This window comes from Scylla paramamosain, chromosome 2 (genome assembly GCF_035594125.1).
Source record: "Scylla paramamosain isolate STU-SP2022 chromosome 2, ASM3559412v1, whole genome shotgun sequence".
Taxonomy (NCBI): Eukaryota; Metazoa; Arthropoda; class Malacostraca; order Decapoda; family Portunidae; genus Scylla; species Scylla paramamosain.
This window is the reverse complement of record NC_087152.1, coordinates 30297657-30310858: the sequence shown is the minus strand read 5'-3', so window position 1 is coordinate 30310858 and position 13202 is coordinate 30297657. Positions and strand designations below refer to the sequence as shown.

The 13202-nt window shown below is 42.3% G+C and overlaps 1 long non-coding RNA gene across 3 annotated transcripts in view; it reads left to right on the top strand.

Moving 5' to 3' along the window:
• LOC135112946 (uncharacterized) overlaps positions 1-13202 on the top strand; it is a 46042-nt gene that overhangs the window by 25200 nt on the left and 7640 nt on the right. The gene's annotated exons all lie outside the window — the stretch shown is intronic.

The following is a 13202-nucleotide window of genomic DNA, read 5'->3' as shown; positions in this document are numbered from 1 at the left end:
TGCAGCTAGCCCATAACAGGTTGTCTGAGTGAGCTGTGACTTGTGATTTCTGATTTTCACCTACAAAAACAGTGGCATTTCTGTCACCTCCATGGTATTCTCATGTGTTGCTTCTGTTTCTTGGTCTTAAGTTTGACTGTCAGCTGACTTGAGTTTTATGAAGACTGCTTGTATGTAGGCACTAACTCTTATGAAGGTTCTTGCTCACACATCCTGGGGTGCAGACAGGGAAACTGCTTCTTTTACACAGATCACTTATCCTTTCTAAATTAAATTATAGGTGTGAGATTCATTCTGCTACTGAAATCCACCTCCATATATTGAACTGTGCACCATAACAGTGTTCATTTGGCAACAAGAGCATTCCAGTTATCCCCTATATCAAGTAGATGCTGGCATCCTCCCATTGGGCTTATTTTTTGTTGATGAGATGCTGGTAATGTGTTCAGTGTCTTTTCAGACTCTGTTTCCTGTTTATCAGTCTCATGAGATTCACGTTCACTACTTCATGTGGCCTGTCCGAATCTGCCTAAACCATTTGGTTATAGATTTGTGTCTGTCATGGCAGATTTAGATGTTTCTTCCTTATCTGTCTGCCCACACTGGTTTCCCAGAGTAGGCTATTGGCAGTTTTCTCTAATACAGTCATGTGGCCATATAACTGATAAAAAGAACTCTCTGAATTTCACTTGCATACTCTATTTTCACACCATTCTTTGGTTCATCCTGACTCAATATCTGTATAAACAGATGGTTTTAAGTTTGATGCTGCTGTTAGTGTTGGTATTGCCTTTCCAGGAATGGCAGTCTTCCAAGGGCAGCATCAGTGTTCAGACTGATGTTCCAAACTTTGGTTTGGAACTGACTGTTCCAAACTTTGCCATTATACTCACCCTTCATTACCCTCCTTCCTCTGTCCTTTATTATGTTTAGTGGCTCATAAAGCACTCTCTGCCCCAGCAAATTTTATGCCCTTTGATACACATCCATAGCTTCTCTTCATCATAGAGTGGCTTTACATATTAAGACTTGGATCACCAGGTTGAATTCTGATGGTCCCATCCCATGTGAGTGTCCCAAGAAACAAATGGGTAGACAGACTTGCAAAGAGGCTGCAACCCACTTTGTTCTTTCTAGGCCTACCCCTTGTATCCATTTGGACAGTGGTCATTGAACAGTGGCAGTAATAGCTGCTGTTGTTAAAATGGGGGAAATTTGGACTGTTGTTATTCATCCATTTAGAATTTTGTGCAGGTGGGTGAATGTTTAGCAGACTGCACTGGATCAACTGAGGATATGTGTCTCACATGTGGTTACCTCATGTCCTAAGAAACACAATAATACTGTAATGACTGTTAGTGCCCCTTAAGCCCCAGTCACATTCAAGATTCTCGTCACGACAGTGCCAAGAATAAGCATTTTTGGTGCGGTTGTGACATTAGGTCACGATTACTGGTCTGTCATGACAGTGTCATGACGGACCTATGAGTGGCACAACAACATCATGACAGTGTTATGACATCGTCAAGATTTGTGGAATTTCGAAATTTAATGGTCATTTTTGCTGTCAGAACAAAGTGACAATGAGCAAGACAGTCACAATGGTGACATGATGGTATCACAATAGCATCATATTTATACCACTTGGGCAAACACGGGAAATTTAAAAAGGGATAGGATGGCCATCAGAGGTCACGGTTGTGCGAATACCTGCATGTCATATTTTGCAGCACCCCCCCATCTATGCAATGGATTTTAGTGGCATGTTGCTGATGGACAACAACGTGCAGAAGTTGGTGCTACTGTGTGAACTCAGGTTGCAGACCATTCATACCCCGACACTGCTGGTGAAATATAGAGCCCACCTGCAAAGGAGGACAAGGCAACCAAAAGGCAACAAAGGAAGAGATCTTTGTGTGTGCGCCCCTGGATAGCCGGTAGAACAAGTTATGGTTGGTAGGAGCTCCTGTTGCAGGAACTGATCACTGAGGACAAGGCTATGAATATTAGCTCTGTCATGATACTGTCTTGACACATTTATAGGGCTGTCGAAACATGTGCCATATATGTAGCATTTTCGCGACACATTCTTAGTCCATCGTGATGCAGTGTTCTGTAGTGTCAAACAAATGTCAGAATTATTAGCTCTGTTGTGATGCACTATTAAGTTTGTTGTGATGCAATCATGACAGTCATAGCTCTGTCATGATACTGTTGTAATGGTTGTTTCTTTATGATTGCATCATGATGGACCTATGACTAATGATTGCATCATGACAGACTTATGACTGTTACATCAGTGTCATGACAGTGACATGGCAGTGCTATGATGGGTTGAATGGTTGTTGAGCTCCACAATTTTTTGAAGCATGCACAAAAAATTCAGGACGGCCCTATAATGACCTATGACTGTCAACACTCATCATGACTGACCACAAAACTGTGTTACAACAGAGTGCAACACTTTCTGGTAGAGTGTCCCAGTCTGGTGGACCTGTGTGAGCAGTACCTTTCCTGTTGAGTAAAATGGGAATTTCCGCATCTTGCTGATATCTAGAGAGAGAGCTCTTTCCTTGTGACATGAGTTCCTCAAGTTTGTGAAGAAGTCTGGTCTTCATAATAAATTATAGCCTCCTTTTTAAACACTCAAATTTATAATTTTATTAGTAACTTACCATATTTGCTGGCATATTAGGCACACCTCTGCATAAGATGCACCCCAATTTTACAAGGATGTTTTGTGGAAAAAATATTTACCATGTTTCATCATAAAGTTATGGAAAAAAAAATTGCAGTGTGTGTGTATTTACCTAGTTGTATTATACAGGGTAAGAGCCAAAGCTCATTTTGTCCTGTCTCCATAACCATATTTATCCAGTTTCTCTTTAAACATGTGTACACTGTTTGCCACAACCACCTCTTTCTTCAAATCATTCAAGATTTCAGTAGTTCAATATGGGAAGCTGTATTTCTTGATGTCACTCAAACATCCACTCTCCTTTATTTGCTTCCCTTGTCCATCTCTCTCCCTCCTCCATCTGTGGTACCAAGTCATTTCTGTGTATTCTTTCTATATTGTTTAGTAATTTGTTCATTGCTATTAGGTCTCCTTTTTCTCTTCTCTCTTATAGTGTTGGTAATCCTATCTCTTCAAGTCTTTCTTCATAGCTTAAGTCTTTCAATTCTTTTAGCATCTTTGTTGCTATCTTCTGTATTCTTTCCAGTTTCTGTATATCTTTTTTCCTATGCGGAGCCCAAACTACTACTGCATATTCCAATTTAGGTTGTATCATATTTGTTATAACTTTCTTCATCATTTATCTAAATAGTTAAACACCACCCTAATGTTTGCTAACAAGCTGTATGTAGAGCCAAATATTCCATTGATGTGCCTTTCAGGTGATAATGTTTCCTAGATCATTACTCTCAAATCTTTTTCTTCATCACTTTTTGTTATTATTTCTCCCATTTTGTAATTCAATGAAGGTCTCTTTTTACCTTTTCTTATTTCCAACACATGGCATTTTCTGGCATTAAATTCTAGTTTCCATCTTTGGTTCCATTCATGTATCCTGTCAATATCCTTTTGTCATTTCCTTACAGTCATTTTTATCCTTTATTATTTTCATTATTTTTGCATCATCAACAAATAGGTTTATATAACCATTTAGATCCTCTGTAATATCATTTACATGTATTTGGAACATAATAGGTGCCAACACAGATTGATGTGGTACCCCACTTGTTACTGTGCCAACTTGAAGTAGTGTCTCTGATTACTATTCTCATTTCCCTTTCTTGTAAATAATCATCCATCCATCTCAATGTTACTCCTTTAATCCTCCTTCATTCTTTAACTTACACATAAGACTTTTGTGGGAAACTTTATCAAATGTTTTTTTTGAGATCCAGGTATACTGCATCAATCCATCTGTCCCTCTCTTGCACCCCATCTACTATTCTTGTATAAAAGCTCAGTAGATTTGACACAGGATCTCCCTTTCCTGAATCCAAATTGCTTTTCTGCTATTATCTTTTCATCTTCTAAATATTGCACCCATCTATCTTTAATTACTATTTCACAAAGCTTGCTTACAGTACTTGTTAGTGACATTGGTCTGTAATTTAATTGTTCCATTTTATTTCTCCCTTTGTATATTGGGACTATGTTAGCTTTTTTCCATTCCCTTGGTACTTTTCCTTCTTTCAATGAGCTGTTAATCATATCCCACATAGGTTCCTCCATTTGGTTTCTGCATTCTTTTAACATCCATCCATTTACTTGATCTGGTCCCATAGCTTTTCTAACATCCAGCTCTTCCAGCAGTTTCTTGATTTCTTGTCTCTTTACTTGTATTCCTGTGTACTCCTGTATTCCCTCATTCTGTGATACCACTTTCAGTGCCACAAAATGGGTTTCCTTTCTAAACACAAACTGAAAACTCTCATTCATTAGTTCACTCATCTCCTCAATAGTTTTATAAATTCTTCCTTCTCTTTTTAACTTGTTTATGTCATCCCGTTTAATTTTTCCATTTACATATCTGTAGAAGAGTTTGGGCTCTTTCTTGCATTTTCTTACTATGTCACTTTCAAATTTTCTTTCTTCTCTTTTTTATTATACCATATTCATTCCTTACCTTTCTGTGTTCTTTCCTAGTATTTGTGTTCAGTTTTCTCACTATTTTCCTCCATGCCCTGTCCTTTTCTTTTTTGCTTCTACACACCTGGCAGTATACCATTCATGTTTCCCAATTTTCACTATAACTTGGCACAAACTGTTGCACCCCCTCTCTATACTTGCGCAAAAATATATCATATTTTCCTTGCACTACTTTACCTTCAAATAACTCTTTCCAGTTAATTTTTCCATAAAATTTATTAAGCTCTGCAAAGTTTGCCTTAGCATAGTTCTGTCCCCCATTTCTAAATTGTTGATTCATGTGTAACACTTTCCTCCTGTAGAACTATTTCTATTGTTACATGAGCACTTCTTCCCATTGAACTCATTGTATACTTGGTCAATGTTCTTCTCCTCTGTATCTTATAGGCTCATTTATCCATTGTCTCACTGTATTCACCATCATGATATGCATAAGTTCTTCACTCCATGACCCAACATTTTCTTTCATTTTCATCTCCTCCCAGTTAATTCCTTTAGTGTTGAAGTCATCTACTAAGAGCACTTTGTTACTTTTCCTTATCACTTCCTCTATGCTATTTCTTGTTTCTAGTTGCATAGTTGCATCTGTTGGTCTCCCATGCATTAGTTTTTGGTGATATGTATGTCACAATAACTTTCCTTTTTTTAATTTCCTTTGATCTTAATCCCAACACTCGAAGTTTCTGCTATTCCATCACCATATTCCACTTCCTCAACAACAATATTCTCTTTTACCACCATCATCACTCCTCCCTTTCCTTTTCCGCCTCTCTTCCATGTGCTTCATTTGCAAATCTCATCGTTATTTCCTCTTTTAGTTTGGTTTCTATTAAACATACCACGTTTGGTTTATTGTTCTTTAGGTAGTCTTTAAGTTCCAATAGGTTCAACACCAAACCGTCCATATTTGTATACATAATATTTAAGCTTCCACTTGGTGATCTGTGGCATCTTTGTGCCATCATTTCCTCACCTTCATGTCCACAACTTTTTAAATGAATCTCCTTGTTTGTTCTTGTGTTCTCTCCTTGTTTTTTTTTTACTGGACCTCTATTCTCAACTCTTTCAGTTTACTTCTCTCTTCTTTGTTCATGTCTCATTTTATTCATATTCCCCTCATTCCTTCTACTTTTGCCAAGTTTTATGTTCTTTGTAACACATGTTCCACTGCTGTTTGTGACATGAATCTTATTTTCATTGGTTTTGTTCCATTTTCGTCATACTTTCCAAGCCTACAAACCTCTTCAATTTGTTGAATTATCTCTTCACCTCCCTCTACCACTTCTGATATAATTTCCTTAGCCCTTTTCACCTCTTCTTTCTCTCTAGTTATTTTCATGGGTAGGTTCTTCTCCTTGATCCCAAATACCACCACACACACATCTTTCTCTGTACCATGTCTCTCACAAGATTACTTTTTTCCTTTATTATTTTAATCACTTGCTTTTCCATGTCTTTATTGTATTCCTGTCGCTGTTGCCTTATTATCTCCTCCACATACATCTTTTGTTGTTCTCTCTCTTCTTTCCAACTTTTGACTACCTCTGTCACTAATTAATTTACTTTTCCAACCTTAATCTTTCTCTCTTGTAAAGGTTTCTTTAAGTCCTCGTTCTCTTCCTTAAGTTTCTTGATTTTTTTTATTTTTTATTTTTCATTTAAACAGGTACATTATTACCTAAAATAGGTTGCACATGACAGTGTGCAATCTATTTTATGGGTGTGACACAACACAAATATAAATATAAAGATATATACTCATACATACTTTCTTTATGGCCTTATGCTAATATTGTTAGCAGGGGCATTGGAAACGAGCCCCTCCAGTGGTGTGCTGCTAACTTCGCGTCCTGGGTATCCATCCCCCTGATGTGAGGGACGGAGGACGCGAAGACGTTCCACAGTCTGGAGACTCGCCCCCAAAAGGTGCGCTGGCGTTGGCTGGAGCGGGAACGCGGCACTTCCACTAAGTCACCACTGGATAAAACTGTTCTCGTGTCCCACGAGGTGACTCTGGGTGGCAGCCGTAGTCCCGCCAGATGTGGCACACCCTGCACCTGTACCTTGTGGAACACCACAAGAGCCATCACATCCCTGTGGTGTTCTAGCATGTCAATGGGAGCCTCAGGATGGGCTGGGGCACCTGCTGCTTCCACTAGTTGCAGCGCCCGTCGCTGGATGCCATCGAGCTTGCTGATGTGTGTGGCAACACAGGACATCCAGGAGAGGGTGGCATACTCCAAATAAGGCCATATCTGGGCCTTGTAGAGCAAGAGCCTCCCTCTGCTGTCAAGCAAGCTGACCACCCTCCTCAAGGAGAAGACTCGGTGTGAGGCCTTAAGGGCAGTGTGTTTGATGTGGCGATCAAACTGCAGCCCTCGATCCACCTCCACCCCCAGAATCTTGACGGACTCCTGGAGTTCGAGAGGAAGGCTACCAAAGCTTAGCCCTCCCTCCACTGCTGGCTCGGAGGCAGGGGATCGAGAGACTACCATTGCCTGTGTCTTCTCCGGAGCAGAGGTCACCTGCCAGTGGCTCCCCCACTCCTGCATCAACCCAAGCTGCTGATTGATCTCTTCAGCAGCACGCACACTTTCTTGTCGAGGGTAGGTACAGGAGAGAGTGCAATCATCAGCATAAGTTGAGACCGCCGGCAGCTGTCGGAGAAGATCGTCCACATAGATGTTCCACAGGGCTGGCCCCAGCACTGAGCCCTGTGGCACTGATGCTCTCACCAGGAGGGACTCGGACGCTTGCCCATTGACAACGACCTGGAGGGTCCTTCCTTGGAGGTAGTCGCCAAGGTCCTGAAGGAGGTCACCCTGGATCCCCTTTGCCCTCAGCTTTTCCAGAAGGCCCCCTTACCAGACCCTGTCGAAAGCACCCACTATATCCAGGGCCACCACAACAGTGTCAAGGCTGCCATCAAGGGCGTCCTGCCAGCCCCTGGTGAGGAGCATGAGGAGACTGAAGGTGGACCGCCCAGGTCTGAACCCAAACTGTTGGTCCGAGAGGAGGTAATTGTCCTGGAGGTGGCGACACACCACATCTGCCACCACCCTCTCGAACACTTTCCCGACCATAGAGAGCAGGGAGATGGGTCGATAATTTTTTGGGCCAGATCTGGAGCTCCTCTTGTGTACGGGAACTACCCAGGCCTCTTTCCACACTAAGGGCCAGATATTTTCCCATAAGCAGGCAGAGAAGACTGTGGTAAGGGGGACAGCCAGCTCGCGGGCACACTGTTTCAAAACATGCTGGCTGATGTTGTTGGGACCAGTAGCTTTTTTGCACATCAAGCCCCCGCAGCAGACACTTGACAAGCCCCTGCATCACCTCCACCTTGGTGACAGTCTCTGCACTGCTGCTCCAGAAGAGGGGGTGACCTTTCAGGGCTATCCACCTCCATCTTCCCGGCGAAAAGGGTGGCCAGCAGCTGGGCCTTGTCCTTGCTGCTGGTGGTCACCATTCCGTCAGCAATGTGAGAGGAGGGAGTGTCCTGACGGTTGAGGCCTTGTCTGCCCTTAACAAGGGACCACCAAGTCTTGTTGCCCACTCCAGGGCCACCAAGCTGGTGCCGCAGGTCCTCCTCCCACCTCCCTACAGCCCACCGGTAGGTTGTCACCATCCTCTTGCAGGCCGCACGATGTAGGTCTTTGTTGCGCCGAGTGGGACTCTGTTTGTAGTGGAGCTACGCAGAATACTTTGCCTTGGCGGCAATTCGGCAGCGGTAGCCAAACCAAGGTTGGTCCATTGGTCTGGCGGCGAACTCCCGGTGGGGCACGTGTTGCTCCTGGAGCGCCAAGAGGCGGGAAGTGAAGGCTCGCGCCTGTACCTCCGCTCCAGCCTGCAGGATGGAAGGCCAGTCAGTCCTGCACAGGTTTCGGCGAAGGGAGCCCCAGTTTGCCCTATCCCATAGTCAGACTATGCGAGTGGTGGCCTCGTTGCGAGCCACAGTGTAGCTCATACAATACTTCTTGCTTAAGTCCACTATTTTTGTCACCTCTTTCTTGAGTTTCTTGGATTTCTTCACAGCACTTCTTGTTTAAGCCCAATATTTTTGTCACCTCTTCTCTCAGTTCTGTTTTCTTTTTCTCTTTTCATCTCCCTCTTCTTCATCTCTGTTATATCACTCGCTACCTTATAACATTGTCACCACCCACTTCTCTCTCTCTTCCTTCTGTCTTTATTATCACTGCTAAGTTACGTATTTTTCTTATTTTCACATTTTCTTCTTCAATTTTCCACATTCGTTTATTTGTATGAGCTACACTGAGGTCCTCATCTTTGAATCCTTCAAAAACTTTTACAGTGCCAGCCGCCATTCTCCCTGTTGATTTCACTGACAGTTTACCTTTCACTACTCTCCCATTTCACCCTTTCGGCCATTTTCCGATTTACATTTAACTTCCCCTGCACTCTCACATCACACAATTTCCTATTAGGGAGACAGGACCCAAGCTCGGCACCCCCCTGTACAACCAAAACCTAGGTAGATTCTTGGAGCTCTTGTGGATGCGTCCGATCAGCTGGGCGGCACGTCGTGAGAACCGCAAGGTCTTTTATGGCCTATGTTTCTATGTAACTCTATGTAAATAAAGAAGCAGGCAGGGAGTTCTAGACTTTACCAGAGAGAGGTATGAATGACTGAGAATGCTGGTTAACTTTTGCATTAGAGAGAAAGAAGAAAGTCTTGTGGTGAGAGAAAGAAGAAAGTCTTGTGCCGCCAGGCTGTAGGAGGAGGGGAGGTTTGCAGTTAGCAAGATCAGAAGAGCAGTTAACATGAAAATAGCGGTAGAAGATAGAAAGAGCTGCAACATTGCTGTGATGAGAGAGAACCTGAAGACAGTCAGTTTGAGGAGAGGAGTTGATAAGACGAGAAGGTTGTGATTCCATCCTCTCTAAAATAGCGGTGTGAGTGGAAGTCACCCCTAACAAAGCTTTTTATACACGTGAAGCAAACAACATACATGAACAGATAAGGCCCCTGTACAGATTTAGCAGCTGGGGTGGGGAGTGTTGTGGGAAAGACTGGCAGAGACGACACTGAACACCTGACTTCATAGAAAATGTTTTAGCCAGAGATGCGATATGAATTTTCCAGTTTAGAAATTATAAGTAAAGGACAGACTGAGGATGTTCAATGAAGAAAAGGGGGAGGGGGTTGAGTGTCATTGAAGAAGAGGGGATAGATATCTCGAAGGTTATGTCAAGTTGATAGATGAAAGAATTGAGTTTTGAGGCATTGAACAATACTAAGTTTGCTCTACCCCGGTCAGAAATTTTAGATAGATCAGAAATCAGGCGTTCTGTGGCTTCTCTGCATGAGCTGTTTACTTCCTGAAGGGCTGAGCCTCTACAAAAAGACGTGGAAAAGTGCAGGGTGGTATCATCACCATAGGAGTGGATAGGACAGGAAGTTTGGCTCAGAAGATGAAGAGAGTGGATTCCAAAACCCCTAAAAGAGTGTGTGTTTTGTCCTCATATCTGGTGTGATGCAGCGCTGTAGCTGTACAGTACTACCATCTCATCTAAAACCGCGTGTGTGCTCTCTCTCTCTCTCTCTCTCTCTCTCTCCTCCCCTCCCATTCCCTCCTCCCCCCTTCCTCCCTCCATCCCTCTCTGTGTGTGTGTGTGTGTGTGTGAGAGAGAGAGAGAGAGAGAGAGAGAGAGAGAGAGAGAGAGAGAGAGAATAACTATCCTGAGAATTGCTAAGTTGAATGAGTTATGTCCATTCCTCCCCTTTTTCCTTTTCTCCCTTCCTCTTTCGTGTTGTCGCAAACCTCCCTCCCTGTCACCTCCCCTCCCCCTTATCTGTCAGAGATAAGGGACAAGGGAGAGGAGGGCAGGGAATGGAGAGAGAGAGAGAGAGAGAGAGAGAGAGAGAGAGAGAGAGAGTTTTATTATTAGTAACAATATTTGTGATTACTGTACTATTGCATAAGCTTACAGGACTAAGCATCTGTATAACGGCCGCATTAGACGCACGGTAATTATTAAATACTATTTTTTTACAAGAAAAACTGCGTACAAAGCACGAAGGAGAACGTTAACCCTACATTGGAAGAATGCCAAGAGGGCAGGGTTGGGCATATGATCAACGCCTGGTACTTTTATTAATTTTTTGTCTCATGGCTTTGTATTCCTTTTTTTTTTTTTTTCTGTCTTGTATCAGGTCTTTAGGGGGCCCACATGTCGTTTTGTTTACCCAGTCATTGACAGGCCAACCTGAAGGTAAGTGAGGAAGACACATAACAACGCCAGATGTCGGGCTCAGTGAGGGCAGTGCCTTGGGTACAAAATGAACACCACCATCATGTACTACTCACTTGCATTTTATGCAAAATTTTATTTTTATTTATTTTTTTTTTCTTTCATTTTTTTCGACGTCATGTGACTGTGGTTATTGCGGTACCTACTCACTTGCATTTTATGCAAATTTTATTTTTATTTACTTTATTTTTCTTTTTTTTTTTCCGACGTCATGTGACTGGTTATTGCGGTACCACACTTTTTTTTTCCTATGATCTCTTAATTTTCACTTCTCTCCGAAAAAAAAAAAAAACAGTACTTATTTGTGTTGCAAATATGTTCTTCCTTTGATCCTGAAGCAAATAAGGACGAGCAGCAGGAGTAGGAGTTTCCATCTTGGATGGCGGGTACAGAGGAAGTGCTCACCAGTCCATGTCAGGCTGACCCACCCACACTGAATCATCCATATAGAGTCTTGATGCGGTCAGAAAACAATGATGCCAAGTCAGTATTTACCTAGTTGTGCTTCATGGGAAAAGAGTTATGCTCGTGCTGTCCCATATCCAACTTAGCCTTGAATCCATGCACACTTCTTGCATTTACTATCTTCTCATCCGGACCGTTCCATACATCTATACTTCTATATGGGAAACTATACTTTTTGACATCTCTTCTACAAGCATTGTTCTTCAGCCTCTTTCCATGTCCTCTAATATCTCGTGTATCCCAAACGATCAAATCATTCCGGTTCACCTCCTCCACCTTCTCGTATGTTTTATATATTGCAATCAAGTCTCCCCTTGCTCTCATTATTTCCAACCTTGATAGGTGTAACCTCGCCGATCTCTCTTCATATGACAAGACCCCGATACTTGGTACCATTTTCGTTGCTCCTCTCTGAACTCTCTCCAACTTATTTATTCCTTTTTCTTGTAGGGTGACCACACTACAGCTGCATATTTCAGTCTAGGTGTAATCAGTGATGTAATCGTCTTCCTGATAATTTGCTCATCCATATATGCAAAGGCCAGTCTTGTTCTTTTCAACAAGTTATAGGTTGCTTCTGCAATTTTGCTAATGTGTCTTGTAGCACGACCACACTGGGAGGAGGCGATAAAACATTACATGAATTTCACTCATTTAATATCCAGATACAGTACGGTACGCGATAACGAACGTGATTCGTTCCAGTATAGCGTTCTTTATGGCAAATGTGCATTATGGTGACTGAAGAACCTATGAGAAAAATTGATAGGTTCCAGGGAACCAGAAAATAATATAAAAAATTCCGCAGTTTTCGAAAAAAAAAAAAAAACATCAAAATAAGCACATTTGCACTACTGCATTTGAGATAAAACAACAATTATAATACAGAACCCTCCCGAGTCTCACGCTTTGTCCTAAATTCTTACCATTCCGAGTTTCGTGCATTATCACCCCGAGTTTCGCGTTGCTTTGACAAGTATAGGCCATATTTACCTACCGTCGGCGCCACTTGTTTACCTACGTATAGTAAACTCTCTCTCTCTCTCCCTCTCTCTCTCTCTCTCTGTCTCTCTCTCTCTCTCTCTCTCTCTCTCTCTCTCTCTCTCTCTGAAAGTAAGAACAATCCTAAGGATTGCTAAAATAGAATGAGACTGATTGAAAATGAAAATGGAATTACGTATATACGCGAGTGAGAAAGGATGAAACGAAAATGACATAAAATAACTGAGGGGAGGAGAGAGAGAGAGAGAGAGAGAGAGAGAGAGAGAGAGAGAGAGAGAGAGAGAGAGAGAGAGAGACGGAGAGGTATTACTCCCTTGTCCCTCATCTCTAACACATAACGGGGAGTGGAGGTGACAGGGAGGGAGGTTTGAGACAAGACGAAAGAAGGAAGGGGAAAGAAAAAAAAAAGGGAGGAAGGGGCAGGCGCCGAATAGGTGAGCAGCGGCTCGCACAGCTGGTGAGTTAGTCTTGCGAGTTTTACTTCGTTATTCCGATTGAATTTTTATTAAAATTTCAGTGCTCGCACGAATGGTAATTACGTTCATCTTGCCAATTTTGGTTTGTTATTCCGATTAGATATTGATTAAAATTCCAGTGCTCGCACGAGTAGCGGGTTCGTTATGCCAGTTTTGGTTCGTTATTTCGATTAAATATTTTTTTTTTAATTTCAGTGCGTTATTGCAGTTGTACGTTATAACGACTTTGCATTGTTGCGTACCCTACTGTATTAACCTATAACTCACTTAAGACATATTACCTGAAAACACAATTCATACCCTCAAATAATCACCACCAAAAA